The following is a 17,871-nucleotide window of genomic DNA, read 5'->3' on the forward strand; positions in this document are numbered from 1 at the left end:
GAAGGGATTTGCATACTGAAGGTTATTATCATGATCCATTTTTTTATTGATCGACTTTGAGGAGGTGAAGGCTTTATAACTGCAGGACAAGGGCAATTTGACATAAATGAAGAAATTGAAGCAATGTCTTCCAAATCATTTGGGCCATCTGAAACATGGATGGGAAGAGAACCCAAATATCTTAAATTCCAGTCCAGTGTCTTAATCCTGAACCCAGTTTTTTTTCTTTTAGAATTAGTTTCCATGATTATTATTTCTACTGCCAGGGATTTCCAAGGATATAAATGTGACCTAATTTATTAAATGCTGTCTTATGTGCAAGGCAGAAGCAAAATCCTTACCCCAGGGTACTTACTCAGTGGCCCTGATCCTGCAATCTGATCTCTTGAATGAATGTCTGAACTAACACGATCCCTGCTGCCTGTTCTGAGAGTTTGGCTGGGATTTTAACAGGCAAGGGGACATGAAGATTGCAGGTTGTCTGTAACACCCTTAATCAACTTCACCACATGACCGCTGCTTTCCTACACTGTTATGTGTTTCCCTGAGACCTCTATGAGCTTTTGTGTAGCTGTTGCTCTGTTACCTTCAGTAGATGGTGAAGTTTGGGCTGAAATGTTTCTCCTTCTGTGTATAAGCCTTGATCTGTGGCACTACTTAAAGATGCTTTGCAAAGCACCTTGAGATTAAAGTGCGTGGCCCCTGCAGTGCGCTGATCTCGCCTGGCTCAGAAAGGGCTTGTCATAGATCTGCTTTTCAAATCAGGACTCCCTCATGGGCTCTTCCAAGGCATCATCTCCATGTCATTGGGTTGGCAGCATTGGAAGCTGAGGGTCTTTTTGAAGTTTTCCTGCACGCCAAGGGGTGTATACTTGTTGTGTGGGAATTGTGGCAAGTTACACCCTCTCTTCCCTGCGTGGTCAGGGCAGGATTACTTAATACAGTGTTCAAATATTCTGGACCTTTCCTAAAAGTAAATTGTTCAGTTTGTTATGTTGGAGTATTAAAAGGAAGAATGGAAAAATTTGAATGCTGAAAACTAGTTTCTTGCAAAGGACTGAAATACAGGGGATGAACTTCATTAACTAATTAAATATCCTATAAACATCTATGCCTTTGCAGCTACACACAATAGTCTTATTTTAAGAAACATAATCATGTGCTTTGTCAAATATACTCTGGCCAGTATTATTTAGTTTTTGCATAATCATAAAACAAATACCACTTTAAAGTCTGCTTATGCATCTCACATTTCACTCTTTTTTCTTTTTGTTTTAAGGGTATGAAAAAAATCAGTTTCCTGAATCAAATGATTTGTTATTGGAAAAGCAAAGCAACATTTCTTTATACAAAACTCTTCTTCCTTCAAGACTGTGGTACATGGAAAGTATTTTCCAGCTTTTGGAGTTTGTTTTATTTTGAACACTTTTGGTTATGTAAGTTTTAATAAGCAGCTTTGGTGTACCCCTAAAGGCACACCCCACACACTTACGTTGTGTGACCTAGGGTCACAAGTAATGGCTGCAAGCTAATTGATTGAGAAAGGCTTGTCTGACTGGGCCCCTTTGAGTCCTCCCTTTACATTCCTAAATTTCTGTAAAGGAGGCACTGGCAGCTTTGCCTGGTGAGAGGAGGGGTTGGGGGAAAGGGAGGAAGTTTCTCAGTTTCTGATTATGCGCAGAGTTTCCTTGTACTGAGCTTATGTTCTCCACCCACTACTTAGTAAGAACTCCTTAACAACTTAAAGCTTTATCCCTGTGAGTACCAGAAAAGTGATCTGAGTATTTATTGAGCAGGGAGAACAAACTGCTTGCTCCAGGCAGGGAGAAAGCTTATGGAAATTATATTAGACCTTCAGCAAAGTGCACAGCTGCATCATACAGAAGCTGAGACTCAAACTGACAGGCAAATAAGCCAGATCACGGAAGGGGCCTCTGTGTGGCAGCTCTGAGCTACCAAGTGTTGGACAACTAGGCAAAAAGTGCAATGGAACAGGGCAGAAAATAACACACTAACTTCAGGCAACTGTTGCTTATTCATGGTGAGTCCAGATTTGAAATGTTGTTTGAAATGTAGCTTTTTGTGCTGTCTCTAAAAACCCTTCCGTTTTACCACAGCGATCCGTCTGCAGAGCTCATTGTGTTCCAGGTTATTTGTCCGGATGTGCACTTCAGCTCTGAATGATACAGAACTGCTCAGGGATATCCCTTTCCTCGCTGCTTGCTCTCTCTCGTGCTTTTCTTGCTTCAGGAGGCAGGTCCTGTTTCCAAAAGCACACTGCATGGCTTCTGCTGTGGGAAGAAATAAGTTTTGCAGCCAGCACTTGGTGTGCAGCTGCATGGAGGTGAAGAATTGCACACAATTTCTGTGCAGTTTGCTGCAGTTTGAGCTTTGTGGCACCTTTCCATTGCTCCTTATTTCGCTGTCTTATCTTGAGAATGTATGGCACGGTCACTATGAAAAGAGCTTTGTGTTTGAATTCCTGGTGAGTCGAAGGGTCAGGGCCTATGAGTTATCTGCCTGCCAGCAAGACTCATTGCCGTGTCCCTTTATTTTTCAAGCTGAAATAGAAAAAACATGTGTCCTCATCCCTTTTTTTATAAATGTATTTTGAATTCAGGTTTTACATGCTGTTTGTGTGTGCTTTGTTCTTTTGACAAACTCGGGGTTTGGGAGGAGGCCAGTTTTATTCTATCCATGTTTATTTTATTTATTCAAGCTTTCCTGCAGCTTTTCTGAATTCCTTTGTTGTGATGCACACAATTCTTTCTTAAAACAATATTCTGAGATTCTGATTTCTGCTGAGAGAAAAAGAATTTATACTCTGATACATATTTCCAAAATTACCAGATAACAATCTAAATTTTAGGTAAGTTGCATAATAATACAGAAGATAAAGATTTCATAACATTTTACTTGCTTAAGAAGGGAAATACAATACTTGTGGATAAGTTCTTGAACAGATTGTTATATACAATAGTCATCTAGTGTAATGATAATTAATATATTCTGAGCTATAATGTTATTTCAGGTATGAGTTTGAAAAAGCTGCTTCATTAGCACAGCAACAGAATTAAGCATTGCATGTTGACAGTAATGTTAGAAATATGTTTGTGAAAACTGCTGAGTGGATGATATTTAGAGTAATAAATCATCAAGGCATGTCAAAGTTACTCTCTAGATGAGGTTTTAAGATATCTGTAATTTAGAGGAAGGTCTGGTTTTCCTTCAGCAGAAGAGTGATTCTGTATAAAATTATTTTCATCATTTAATTCAGGCACATGAAAAATCTTAAAATTAGGTAGCAGTTATTTGGGGCTAAATGGAAAATGCCCATTTGATAGGATAATTCTAATATGCAGTGTAAGAAGTTGGTCAGATGAATTCTGCACAGAGGGTATGTTACTACTTGTTTCTTGATCTTTCTGTTTTTATGCTTACCTAATAATTAGCAGAATGCTTGCTTAAAAAATAAGATGGTTCAGATCTGAGCTGAGCTGATATTGCAGTCCCTTTCAGGTGCAGAAGTTCATATTGTGTCCTTTCTTATTTGTCAGTTTGAGATCTTGAGTTCACACATCAATATTGAAAATGGTTTTAATATAAAGTGGGGGTTGTGCCAGAGACATGCTAAGAAATACAGATTTGAATGCAATGCTGCAATGTAAGGTGATCTAAGTGGACCTCAAACTTTGTGTTTTCTTATTTTGAATAGAATTTCTGTATATTTTGACTTTGGCTAAACATTACTTTCCACAAGAATATCTTTGTGTTCCTAGTTCTGTTAAGGGTATTCTTTTCTTTTAGGAGTTTCAGGCTCGCTCTGAGAGAAAGAAATTTTTTCTCTACAGTAACATAAATATACAATTTCCTTCTTGGCTATGCTGGGAAGAAGAAATACCTGCTGAAGTGCTCTGTACACCTTTAAAAACTGAAATTAAAAGAAACTTTGGGGAGGGGGTCTCTTCCCAGCCTTGGAGGCTTGGGCAGCTGGGGTGTCCCCCACACCCTGCCCTTGGGGAGCAGGGAAAGGTGGGAGCTCACACAGGGCACAGGAGCAGAGGATCCCTCCTTTCTGTGCTCTGGGGCTTCCACTGGCTAAACAATGCACCAGTGGTGTTGTGACACCAGACTGGAGGATTATGAAACATTTCTTCATGCTCTGATGATCAGCCTGATGAAGGGGAAAAGATTTAATGAGGAAGAGAAGAATTTGCTGAGGACTTTATGCCTATATATGTTATTAAAAGCAGAATATCTGCTAGCAGTAGTTGTGTTCTGTGATTCAAGGAAAGCTGACAATAATGAGATTAAATGTGCTGTTCTCAATGACTGTCTGAGGACTGGCACAATTTAATGTGACTGGCAGAAGCTAAAACATCAACAGAATATCTCCAAATACTATTATTCTTTCTTAGAGAAAGTCAAAGATCCATGAGCTCAGACTAAAATAATTATACAATCTTTTTTAGTTCTCTCTGACACCACTTAGTGAAAAAAAAACCAAACAAAACAACTATTTTTGGAAAGGTCAAAATGTTTGAAAGGTTTATGTTTTACATTATTAATGTTTTTGAAGAAGTAAATAGATTTCTTTTGTGAATTGCTTAGAAAGTGATTTTGAAGTTCACTTTTAGGTTCGTTCTGTTCTGTATGGAAGAAGGAAACCCTTTATTTACAAGATCTGTTCCTTTTTATTGGCATCAGTATATTAACAGAAACAGGTCTACATGACACCTGTGGATATCTTTAGAGTCACAATAGAAATCAGGGAAATTCAAGACTAATGATTTTTCTTTCAACGAGACTAACTGCTTTGTGCTGTCATGACAAGGTGATGTTTATAACAATAGATGAAGGAAAATTGGCAGATAGAAGAGAATTTTAGTATTAGTGGAGTCAGTGAATCACAGTGTTGTTAAGATGAATTTAAAAAAAAATACTCTAAGTTAATTCCTAGCAATTTTGAAAGAATTTTTTAAAAGAATTTTTAAAATTAATTTTTAAAAAAAACAATGACAAAAATTTCTTTCATCTTCTCAGCTGCCACTCATGATCACACTGGAATGTGAACTTTGGAGTTCCCAAATTAACTTTCAGTTTGCATTTACTTTCCAACAACTTATTCAAACCAGCAGCAGAAGACTGTCCCAGAAGGTGATAATTAAGGTGAAAGAAGAACAGATAAAAGGAGAAACATTTGGCCTGTGAAGTGATTTAAGTAAATGTAATATATGAGTAAAAGGAAATGATCACAGAAAAGCAGCAGAAGTGAGGATAGGAACAGTAATAAGAGAGGCAGAACTTAAAAAGCAAACCAGAGAAGACCTAAAAGTAGAAAGAACGTGGAATAAGAGAGGAAACACACCCTGTCTAAAATGATTTGTCAGCCACTGAGAAGAGCCTTGGGAATTTTGCTGTCTCTCTCTGGGTTTGTTCAGAAGCATTTCCACTGCCGGCAGCCAGTTTTATACCTGAAGTTATAAATTCACACGAGAAAGTAGGCTGTTCCTTCCAAAATTATGATCAAGCCTTTCAGAGAGGGGGATGTGAGAACCTCTTTTTTCCACCTAACATCTTTTCATCTTTCTTTATCCTCTTATATACCTCTCTCTGTCTAGCAGTGAAGTAGAGATGAGGATGGGTGGTTACATCTGTTATGACTGGTTTTTTTTTGAGCACAGGTTAAGTAGGTTTTTTTCAACTCCAACATCCCTGTAACTTTTTAAAAATTCTTGTACTTTGGAAAGACTTTTGGCAATTCTGATTCTTGGGTCTGGGGGAGATGGGTGAGAAATATCAATGGACTTTCCTCTGTCTCTCCTCTGACCAAGCCATCCACTTTAAATTCTTTTTATCACCCATGGCTTTATTTGGCACTCTGTCAATACTGATTTTTGTAGGGATTGGGTGAGGCCAGAGGAGGAGTTCAAAACTCTTTTCATGATGATTTTCAGTCTATGAATGTGGCACCATAATGGTTTAAGGTTCCTCAGTATTCTACTGGAAACGATGCCAAACTCCACAGCCACTTAACTATGTACAGTGCTGTCTCCAGTTTCTGAAATGCCTGCCTCTCTGTTACAGAAATGTTTGGTGATTCAGGCAATAAGTAGATGAACTTTCCAATTCTGATATTACTTTTAAAACCACAAGACTGTGATAGTATAAATTATGTAACCTCAGTTTATTCAACAACATGATAGAGGTAAGAAATACAGCTTCAAGTACTGCCAAAAGCACACTCTTCTCCCTCTTTTAGTAACAGTGATTCTGAGTGACAATATTCCATTTGTATCATCAACTGTCCACATCTCCCCTTTAACCCAAAAGATGTTCCATGGACCATAAATTTCCTGTGGAAGATCTGCAATTGGTCCAGTTTTGAACAGTGCGCATTTAATGGTGTTAAATGATAAATTAGAGAGAAGACCCTACCCTAAATTACCTGTTCCATTATTGCTGGGAATTTTTATTATTTCCAAAAAAGCAAGAGCAGCTGAAGACATCCTTCTCAGAATAGTCCTTTGTGGCAGAACTGGTTGAAGGTATTCCTAGTGCTCTCTCACTGCTTCTTCTCCCACTTCTATGCTACTCAAAACTGTGTATGTTGTTATGGCTAGGCTGGTGGAAATAACTTCAAAGTGCCTTTCCTAAGGTGACATTACTTTGAAGTACCTCTGGATCGAGGATCACTATCCTCTGAAAATACTGCCTGTAGTTTTGGTCTGTATTTTATAAGTTGTTCATGACTGTGGCATGGTTGTCACTGAGCATCTATTTTATTCTGTGTATAATAAATTCCTGACATAAAAATCTGTGCCCGTAGTAGGGCAGAGTAAATTATAGAACATAAAGTGAAAATGGAGGAGAAAGTGATTGGCACAGAACTTTAGTCAAAAAATAGGCAGTGTGACACAGCAGTATGACAGAATCTGTTTGTGTTGGAAATACCTTTGTGTGGTATTATAGAAATTATGGGGCTTTCTATGAACCCCATAAAGCTCATTTCAAGCTCTGGCTGAAAATTCACTAGGAAGATTTTTTTTCTAGAAGTACCCAGTGTAGTTCCAACTATTCTTCCACTGACATCAAGAAGAATTACATCAGTATTAGGCAAAAACTGTAAAAATTGATAGTTCATGCTATAGAGAAAGTAGTATTCCTCAAATTCTTTCCTTTGTGGTTTGTTTTTCCTCTTCATTTATAATCTGCTGTCAGTGTCTTAAAGAAAACCAAGAAATTTGTCAGGATCTGGTAACTTAATCACGTTTTAAGACATATCAGGCCATTTGGTTTCTATCACTTTTCCTTTAACTGTATTTTTTGGTCAGAAATTTTCCATTGTGTAGTCCCAAACCACAGGTGATTCTTATGTTTGTTTGTTTTCTTTTTTTTTTTTTTCCTTGTTAAAGGAAGTATGTTGAGATTATTTTAAGCAGCAGAAGTAGGAATGCATTATATTTTTCCTTCTAAAAATGAAGTAAACAAAACCAACTCAACAAAAGTCTTTGAAAAACAGCCTTTGGAACAATGTGATCAACAGGTGGTTTGTGGACTATTTTTAGAGGGCTTGACATAAAAAGAGATCAAAATTGTTATATATTGAAGATGGTAACTTACAGCTACTTATTGCATGTGTTTTGGCAATAGATGTCAAGGTAGGCACTGATTTTTTTATTTGCTATGAGGAGCTTAAGACAAGCTGAGCATTGCATATGGATGACACTGCCTTCTGTCCTTAGACACCAGGATGCTGCAGGAACTTGGCACGAGCTTGTATCCAAAGTTGACTTAGCTGGATGCTGGAATTAAAACACAGGAAGCAAGATTGCCATGTTGGAACATCTCACATGGGCAAGGAAGGAATGCTCTCTCCATCTTCTTTTTCATTAAGCCTTCCTAGACTGTAGTTTCAACAGCACCAGCTGGTAATTTTAAATGTATCAATGTGTTGGGTTTTTTTCCCCACTCCTTATCTCCTGCACTATATATATGTAATTGCAATAATTTAACTTCTGCATCTCTGCTGACATTACCACCAGGTGATTCACAACAGTGCTGTGTACTGATGGGTACAATTTAAAAGAGGAGAAATTTAGGCTAGATTAAAATTTAAAAAAAAGAATTCTTTACTGTGGGAGTGGTGAGATAGGCAACAGGCTGCAGCAGGAGATTTCCAGCCCTGGTAATGTCCCAACCCTGGAAGTGTTAAAGGCCAGGCTGGATAAAGCCTTGAGCAGCCTGGTCTGGTGGGATGTGACCCTGTCCATGGCAGAGGGGTGGGGTTAGAGGATCCTTCAGGTCCCTTCATGATTCCATGATTCCATGATTCCTTGGCAGAGATAGCTCAGATAATTGGCCCTGTCTACTCTCTGGCAGGACAGGCAGTAGCCACCTCCCAACTCTTAACTCAGACCTAGCACTGGTTTAAGATTCTTTCTTTTTTTTCTTCCTCTTATATTCAAAAACCTATTGGTTTTCTTTTGGTTTTTTGGTTTTTTTGTTTTTGTTTTTGTTTTTTTTTTCAAAATCAAGCCATATACTGCTACATTATAGGGTGTATACACATATTATTTTTGCATACAGGCAGATCATAGCAAATGTATCTTTTTAATTGTTTTTTAATGGAAATATAGAAAATTCTATAGAAAATATATTCAGCAATACTTATTTATGATTAATATTTATGTATTAAGGGAGGGCATGTTTGTGACACACAAAATCCTCATTCCATCTATTCCATCTTTTATTTTATATCATTCAATCTTGCCAGATTTTTATTGGTGGCATACTTTATTTCCTGAACTGAATTCACCACTCTTTTTTGTAAAATTTGGGCTATACTGCTCCTTTTCAAAGCATGCCTATTAGAAAAAAATGATGAGCAAAAGCAAAGCATGACAGTGTTTAGTCACTGGGGATGGACTCTGAAATGGGAAGCATTACAGCAACTTTTTTGACCTGGCCAAACTGAAACATCAGAAACTTTGGATGAAAATTCAACTCTTTTATCTGCATTGTGCTACATATGTACAGTTGCACATGCAACTGATTTTCAGGTGGAGGAATTTGTTCTCAAGGCAGTCCAATTATGAACTGATGGAAAGAACTTCTAACTTCAGACACTGCCATGGCTGAACACCTTAATTTCAGTTTAAATATTTGAAAAAGTAACCATTTAATGGGAATTTAGTTACAGAAACATAATGCACAGTGGCATTGCATCCATCTCTGTCATTCTGGGTTTATTCAGAGTTTACCACAGCATTAAGAAGTCCTAAAAGTTTCAATTTACCTCTGGATATAGAAATCTCAAGGTGTCATCTAACTTCTTTGTACCTTTGGGCAAATAACTTAAAACATGTACTTTCTTACTGCTAAAATATTTATAGTATTTCTATTTATTTTATAAATGAATGTGTTCCTTTTTAGCTAAAAGTACATTAATATGACAGTATCCATCTAGAATGGTTTTTTGTTTGTTTTTTAACTTTGCAGGTCTATTTACCTGTGCTGTGTGAGTAGATTTTACATCTGGTTGGATGCATTTGTAGGTTATCATTGGCATATCTAAAGTCAGGAAGTGAGAGTCCTGTAGTTTAAAGTGCTAATTAAGGTTCACATCACACTTTAAAGTAAAATGCTGCATTCCTGCTGTATTGGAAGCAGGGTCCCTCATCTAAGATCTTAAAACAAATTTAAGAGCCTAATCTTAGAATCTTTATAAAAATCCCAAACTACTGAACCTGGATTTCACAGAGCTGTCTTATGATCAACAATATTGTTCTTAAATATTTGTTGTTACTCTCAGTTTCAAAGTCAGACTTCTACTGAGGTTTGTATGTTCTCCTTTGTTCTTTCCCTCCTTCATGTGTTTTGAGCCCTTTTGTTTCTCTCAGTTAAATCTGAAAGGCAAAATTCTCAATGAATATCATGTTTTGTGAAAATCTGTGAGTGTATGGAGGAAAAAACCAACAACTGGTGCCAATTTAGAGGAAGAGGCAGGCAGAACATAGCTGTTATACATTCTGTTTGGCAGTGGCTCTGTGGCCAAACAATGTGTGCAGTCCCAGACTCATCACAGTACAGTTTCTCCTGCCAGGTGATAGTGTAATAAGCAATGTGGAGAGATATGGCCATTTGCAGTGAGAAGAAAGAATGTGGAGTTACAGAGCAAAGAGCAGAAATCTGCAGGAAAACAGGTTTCATCCAATCTGGTGCTTACAGGACACCTTGGGTCTGCTATTGCAGAAGAATAAAGGACCAATGCCAGAAGATCTTAAAAGGATGTAAATTGCTAACTGTAGGCAAACAAGAACATCTTGTTTGCTTTTCTTTTTTTTTTTCTTTTTCTTTTTTTTTTTTCTTTTTTTTTTTTTTTTTTTTTCTTTTTTTCCCCCCTGTTTACTGAGCACTTTATAGTTCGTGGAAAAATCACATACTCTTTCAGTCTTCACAAACTGCACTGAACACATGAGATTCCTACTAATCTTTCATATGAGATGGCCAACTGCAGTTAAATTCAGTATAAACAGTAAAATAGAGATGCCAAGGTATGAAATATGGTAACAAACTTTAAATTGGAGGGAACCTACTTTTTCCAAGAGTGAATTTAGACAGAACTTAGTTCTTTATTTGGCTCTGTTGAAGTCAGCATAGATATGTTTAGATGAGGATAAAAACTTGATTATAGAAGAGTTTAATATTTTCTATTTGCTTACATTTAAGATGCCTACATATTCCATCTTGCCTTGGGCAAATTACAAATTGGCTTTTTGTAAACTTGAGATTAGTCTTTTCTAAAGATGAGAATGTTAATACTGAAAATATTAATGCTTGCCTATTACTGTTACTTAAATGATATTTTAAAAGAGCATTTAATTTCTCAGCTGAGTAAGGTTCATCAATGGAAATTAATCTCTACTGCCTTTTATGATGCTATTGATTACATAGATTTGGTTTTCTAAAATGCTGTAGCTTGTCTAAGTTAATTTTCCTCCTCCTAATGTCATTCAAAGGAAAAACACCAACTCATTTCCATTTCTATGCTTTTTGTTTCACAAGCTGAATGAGCATCAATGACAAACGGTGATCATCAGCAATCACTACTTCATTTAGTAGAGGAAAATAGAAACATTTCACATTTGAGGAACAGTTGTCTTTTATGGATTGTTTTGGAAAGGTTCTGCTTCTAAGTATTCATTTTTCAAGAAATGGAGATGTTACCAGTAGCAACAGGATATATTAATGATTTGGGTCGCTGCAAACACAAGTCCATTCAGCAGCAGCTTTTGGATGGAATTTGCAGCTGAATTTAAAAGTTTGCTAGCAATTAGGATGTACTCTGTACTTTGAAGTGCTGGGTAGTGGATTTAGCCACAGTGACCATTCTCCAATATCTGCCATGCATACATGTTCAGAGCTTAGCACACCAGTCTTTTTCCCTCTTCAGAACTTTCACAGTTTGAGGGACTTCCTTGAAGCATCTTCCATTCTTGCACCTGGCAAAGCAGAGCATAAAGTCTTCTGTGGCATGTGAAGGTCTTTCTCTTGCTCCTTTTCTGGGTATTTCTGAACATCCCTTTTGGTGGATAAGCCCTGGCAATTCTCTGAAGGACAAGATTCTGTGTACATGCAATAGCCAACTATTGCTGGAGTTCTTTTCCCTTTCAGGGCTCTCCAATTCAGTAACCAGGGGCCAGACCAGTAGTGTGCTTTTTCTTTTAGCAACATGTTGTGATGTTAGAACTTCCTGCAAAATCATGTGTTTCATATGTTTTTTATATTTTAATCACGTTTTTTAAAGTGCTTCCAGATGTAATCACATATTTGGTTACAGTTTACTGCACGTGGTTCTGCACCAATAAACTGGAAATGCCTGCATCCAACAGCCTTGGAACCCGTGTGAGTCTTTGTGTGTGACTTCCAAAAGCTCTGGTTCAGGATGCTGGAAATCAGGGGGATCAGGCTGCAGGTTTTCTCAGAGGTGTTCAGCCACAGTTAGTACAATACTTAGCTTAGTAATGTGAAATGTCCCTGTGCAAGAGAAAATGCTTTTCTTTCTCCTTTTCCTCCCTCCTCCATGAATCAGACACCCAGTCATGCTTCAGCTGGCTCTTGCCAAATCCAGAGAGGCTGGTTATGTGCTTAGGATTCCCATATACCTGTGCAAGATTCACTGATGCACACAGAGTGAGACTAGTGCACTCTGGGCTTATGAAATCCTCATCCAAGTGCACTGTTTGTGTCCATACAGCAGGTAAAATTACTTTATTAAATTTCCTTTTTCCCTCTTCATGTCTGTTCATGGCATCCCTTATCCAGAGACCCTTGCTGTTTTCCCACCAGTTTTCTGCTGGGCACGAGGAATGCCCCAAGGGAAGCAGGCCACAGGAAAAGGATGAGGTGACTTTCCCACATAATGCAGGGAGTGACAGAAAGGGCTTGTGAGGTAGGTGAAGCTCGTGTGGGCATTGGAGAAGGCTCTGTCCTGCTTGTGCTTCACACAGTTTTCCTTTCCAAGCAGGAAATCATTACCACAATAAAACACCAGAAGATCCCTTTTTGCTAATTTCAGTTTTGTGGTAGCTCAAGAAGACCTGTATGGAAAGGTGAAAAACATAAAGCAGCTCTATGTAACACTCCTTGAGTGTGGGTGGTGAGAGAGAGATGAAACTGCTTATTTTGTCATGTAGAACCCCTCTTGAAAATCTCCTGGGGTATGGGAAAAGAAGCCTTTGAGTGCCCTGAAAAAGAGGGAAGCCATGAGATTGGTACCTAATAGGTTTTCTGGAAAAAGTGGAGGCTTTGAGACAGATAAAAGTTCTCAGAACTTCATATGATGAAAAAGTCAAGGACTTGGAAGATTTTCAAAGATAAAATTGGAATATTTTGTAAGGACTTAGTAAGCGAAGGCTGAGAAAAGGAATCTTAACTTGATATATATATATTCATAATCAAAAATAAATTTGGATAATCAGAAACAGATTCATACCAAACTGCACAGGTCATGCCATGCAGGGGCATTTGTTGGTAGCTTGATGGAAATCTTAAAAAACCCCCAAGGTTTGTGTGAGAGATGCACAGAAATGCCCATAATTTATCTGAATAACTTAAATGTGGTAGGTGAACTCAGTCTTGGCTTCATGCTGCTTGAGTTTTGAAAAAAAGAAGAATTTTTTTGGTTCACTTGGGACATCTCAAATGTTGATAAACTGGAAAGAACTGTGCCAGTCCTTCTGTCATATGGTGACAGAGAAAAACATGCACAACAGAAACGTACTGTGCAATGAATCAAGTAACACAGTTTCTATTCAGATCACAGCCCTGCGGGTGGATTATATAGAGAGTAATTTTAGCCCTCTTAGAAGTGTGTTGCTAGAATTTCTCTATAAAGAACAGAAATAACAGAACCCTGGTAATTAAACATGCTGAATTTAAAAAAAAAAAAAAAAATGGAGTGAAAATATTTATTGCAATAAGAATGAAACAATTAAAATCTTTTCAGCTAGAGTCTTCCATTACCCTTTGTGCACCAGTGGCATTTAAATTAAAACCAGTGTGTTTCCCTAAATAGAAAAGTTGGTTTTGATGAAGGCAGAAATTGTGATTAAAACAGCCTCCATTTGAAATCCCTGATTGCATCTATAAAGCAACTCCTTTGAACAGTACCCTGCCGTCATACTGTTGATGACAATGAAGCTAAATATAAGTACAGAGAATATCTGCAAATGTGTGCTTCCAGTTATATATTTATACATGTAGCTGAAGCACTTAGGAAACTTGACGTTTTTAGTGCAAATGCAGATGTAATTTTAGGATCCCTTTCCCCCAAACCTGTTCTTGTAATAAGGAAGGAACCATTGCTTATTTGAAACTTCATCCTTTTTAAAGGTGAATTGTGGTAATATAACAAAGGTAAATATAAACTGGAAGTCTGAATCCATCCCTGATGTTGTCTGCTTGTCTATACAATTCACTAAGTATTAAGAGAAACCTAAGTCCCTCTGTATGTACTTTCATTCAGTTGTACCTGATGACAAGATCTATAAAAGATGATGATTTTGGATTTTTTTCATCATTCTTCTTTTTTCTGTGTTGTACCTTCAGCCATATCTTATTGTGTATCGATATAGAGCAGGAATTTTAGCCCAATGTAGATGTCTTTGATAGAAATACATAGACTATATATATACATAGATTTATATAAATAAAAGCAAGAGATAATCTCAAAATGATCCTCTCAAAATGTCATCTGGTTTCTTTGGTCCTTGCTAGCTGAACACATGCTAAATGGAGTAGAAATGAGAGAGCAGAAAATGGCACTTGTCAATGTAATCAATACCTAGGCCCAGTGTAAATATCTGTTGACGTTTGTAGTGTCTGGGATAATGGAGAAAGGTTTAGTCCTGCTTCTGTTTTGCAATGTTTTAGCAATGTTTGTAGCCATAAACCTGCCCTAAAACACCAATTAAAGAGGGTTTATGAGTGCTTTGTGTCACTGGAGTGATGCAACAGATCAGCACACGTCAATGAAAGCAGCCTGTTGTTTTGCCATTTTTGAAATAACAAACCTGAATAACACAAAGTAATCTGAGTGCTCTGTCTAAAAGCAACATGTTGGATGGTCCTCTCTCTCCCTGTAAATTAAGAACTTATTCAAGTTGACTAATTGATTATGGACTGTTTGGCCCAGAGCATCCATTTGAATAATCTGGCAGCTGGAGCATGTAGATGCTGGAAACTCAGGATGAGAAGTGGAGAACAGCTGGGAAAGGCCTTGGGTGGCAAGGAAAGGAGGCAGCAGCTGGAGAATATAAACAGTGACCTGACAGGGAAGTTTTAGATGAGGAGAAAATCTGCAGCTGGGTTTGTGAAGCTTTACCTTGGTGGTAGCTGCACCTACACACAGTTTTTCCTCAAGAACTTTTATTTGCTTACCCTTTAATCTTCTCATGCACCCTTTTTCCACATCTTTATATATGAGTCTCAACTGTGCAGTTAATGCCATGTTTGATATGCTGTAATGTATGCTATTCTTTACCATAACATTAATTTAAAGCATAAGGAGGAAAAAGTTGTATTTAATATTCAATTCACCACATCATATTAAGGAGCCAGTATTCCCATGAACAATACTTTTCAACTGGGACTTCTCATTAGGCTTTTAAGACTGATCTACAGAGCCTATTGAATTGCATAAGCCTATGATATCATACATAAATATCATTATGTGTAGTGGCTGCTTGTAGATTAAAAGAAAAAGCAGAAAAGATCGTTCAGGTTAACACTGTGTATGTAACCTAAATGAATTCCTGTTTGAAGTATAATTTTCAGAATGCAAAATCCATTCTTGATGTAAAAGGTTAAAGGACAGAGAACATGTCATGATCCTTGGGAAGGTGTTCCAGTGGTGAAGTACTGCTGTGGTACAACAGGTACCCTGTGTACCTACATTATATATATGTATATACATATGTATATAAATACATATATATGAGATCATATATCTATATCTCTATAATCTGAATTTGCCTGCTGAGACTTGTTTGCAAACTTGTCTTTTACCTGTAAAGCTTCCTGTCAAAACTGATATATACAGTGATCCATTCAGACATAATTTATGAGGATAAATGGAACTCTGCTTAAGAGTTTTTTCTGGTCCTTAGGAGGGTCTTTGGTGAGTTTCTTGACTTGTGCACATCAGACATTGATACAGCCTTCCAATACCAGATGCTTGAGTGCCAAGTCTAGAGTTAATCCAAGTTCTTCAGTCCTCTTCAGGCTTCTTCCAAAGAGGCCTCTGGGGATGCATTTTTCCCCTCAGCCCTGACAGTGCATCAGGAGCTCATGTTTGGTGGAGTCATGTCCACTCTTAGTGCCAAGCCTTTTTAAAAAATGTTGCCTGCAGCATAAACTCTCTCACTCTGCCAAGAGAACCTAGTCTCTTGTTTAATTTGTAAATATATAAATTGGTTATCAGAGTGAAGGGATATACCCAGAGGCTCACAGAATCTGGGAGGAGCAATCAGTTTCCTAAATATCATATTGTATCCTTGCCAATGGTAATTTGCTTGTTTCTTCCCCTGTACTTTGTGTGAGTGAATATTTGCATTTTTCTGTTTCATGTGCCAAGGCTGTACATGCTCTTCTTTTAGATTTTATCTAGTTACATCTGGTGAACAGACTATACTTGAGGGATTGCACTGTGATAATGCTGTTTCTCTAATCATGTTTATTATTTTTACTATAAAATGTTATCTATGGGGCTAATTATTTCCTGTAGTTGTGTGATTAATAAAATATTCTTCTCAAGTGCATTAGGAAATGCCTTCCATCTTGTTTAACTTAAGATTAAATTTCCTTCATTGCTGCTGAGCCCTGTTCAGGGTGGTTCTCCTTCTCTGCTGTCTCTGGAAAGCTGATATCATGCTGGTTTGGAATATTCATTAGCAGCCCAACCCTTTTTCCAGGGATAACTCTGATTATGCCCATTTTAATGCTTCTGCTTTTAAAAAGTGCATCAAGAAATGAATTATCTCAAGAAAAAGGGGCTTGAACCTGGAATCTACTTCCTGGTCTGGCTACAGAGGAGGAAGAGAGGGCCCCTGTCTTCTTGAAATGGATTAATGTTACCAGCATGACATTCCTGCACCAGGGGCAGAAGCTATTTTTTCCCTTTCCAGATGTAAGAAAACTATTCCCTGGTGCTAAGTAGAAGAGACTTTTTTATTTTTAGGATTACTCTGTGTTTAAAGGATTCTATTTGAAAGGAGCAAGTATTTTATTGGAAAAAAAAAACAAAACCAAAACAAAATAACCTAATTTCTCAAGATATCAAATTGTATGTTAGAGAAGAAACAAACCCAAAGAAGAGCTGAACTCACTTGATGTCAGTAGGTATTCTGAGGAATTTTTTGAACTGTTGTTAACCTTTCTTGAAATGAAGGAGGCCTCTTCTATTACTTTTAGTTATAATCTTCTCTTGAAATCCTTCACTAAATCAGTTGTCTGGTGTGAGTTATAGGGGTTATAGCACAGCTGGGTCCTACCGAGTGGCCAGCAGGGAGTTGTGCCAGCATGACAGGCAGCAGTGCTGGCTGCCACCTGGCACCCATGACAAACTTTGGGTCTCTGGCTGCTGGAGGGGCAGAATTGCTGCTGTGGTTATGCACTTGCCAGCAGCAGCAGGGTTGAAACTTTACCAGGACCACTGGCTTGTGCCCTGAAGGAGGTGTGGAGTGGAGAGGGAGGGGGAGCTGCTGTGTTGAGGGGAAGTCAGAAAGTCTGTGAGGCTAATGGACCACCTTAGAATCATAAAATATGCAGAGTTGAAAGGGATCCATCAGGACCACTGGCCCTGCACAGGACATCCCAAGGATCACACCATGTGCCTGAGAGTGTTGTCTAAATTCTTCTTGAGCTCTGTCGTGTTTAGTGCTGTGACCACTGCCCTGGGGAGCCTGTTCCTGTCCCAAATCACCCTCTGGGGAAGAACATTTACCTGATACCCGACCTAAACCTCCCCTGACAAACCTCCATATGCCCTGCCCTGACCTGGACCATTCTCAGGAGGGGAACACAATGATCAGCAGAAGGTATTTTAGAAAGAACAAAATCACCAGCCTCATGTGAAATATCTCAGTGGCTGGGCTGGCAGGTGTGAAGTGATTTCTTGTAGCAGTCCTTGAGCTGAAAAGCAGATGGTCTCTGTGTGCTATGGTGTGAGTGCAGCAGAAACACTTGGAGGATTAAAATGATGACTCATTGGAGCAAAGCAGGTCAGGGAGATGAACAATTGAAAGAGATAGTGTTAGTTAATACTAGTTAGTTAAAAGTTAATAGCTTTTTGAGGAATGCACAAATGTA

General features: G+C 38.1%; 1 protein-coding gene across 2 annotated transcripts in view; it reads left to right on the plus strand.

The window, feature by feature from the left end:
• Positions 1-1,681: 1,681 nt before the first annotated feature.
• The window catches only part of LOC130252166 (uncharacterized), a 306,913-nt gene continuing 290,723 nt past the window's right edge, over positions 1,682-17,871 (plus strand). The window contains exon 1 of one of the 2 annotated variants that reach the window (XM_056489461.1): positions 1,682-2,041. The gene's annotated coding sequence lies outside the window, so the exon portion shown is untranslated. The remainder of the gene's footprint in view (positions 2,042-17,871) is intronic. The other variant, XR_008840314.1, reaches the window with a different exon arrangement.

The sequence above is a fragment of the Oenanthe melanoleuca genome, chromosome 1 (assembly GCF_029582105.1).
Source record: "Oenanthe melanoleuca isolate GR-GAL-2019-014 chromosome 1, OMel1.0, whole genome shotgun sequence".
Taxonomy (NCBI): Eukaryota; Metazoa; Chordata; class Aves; order Passeriformes; family Muscicapidae; genus Oenanthe; species Oenanthe melanoleuca.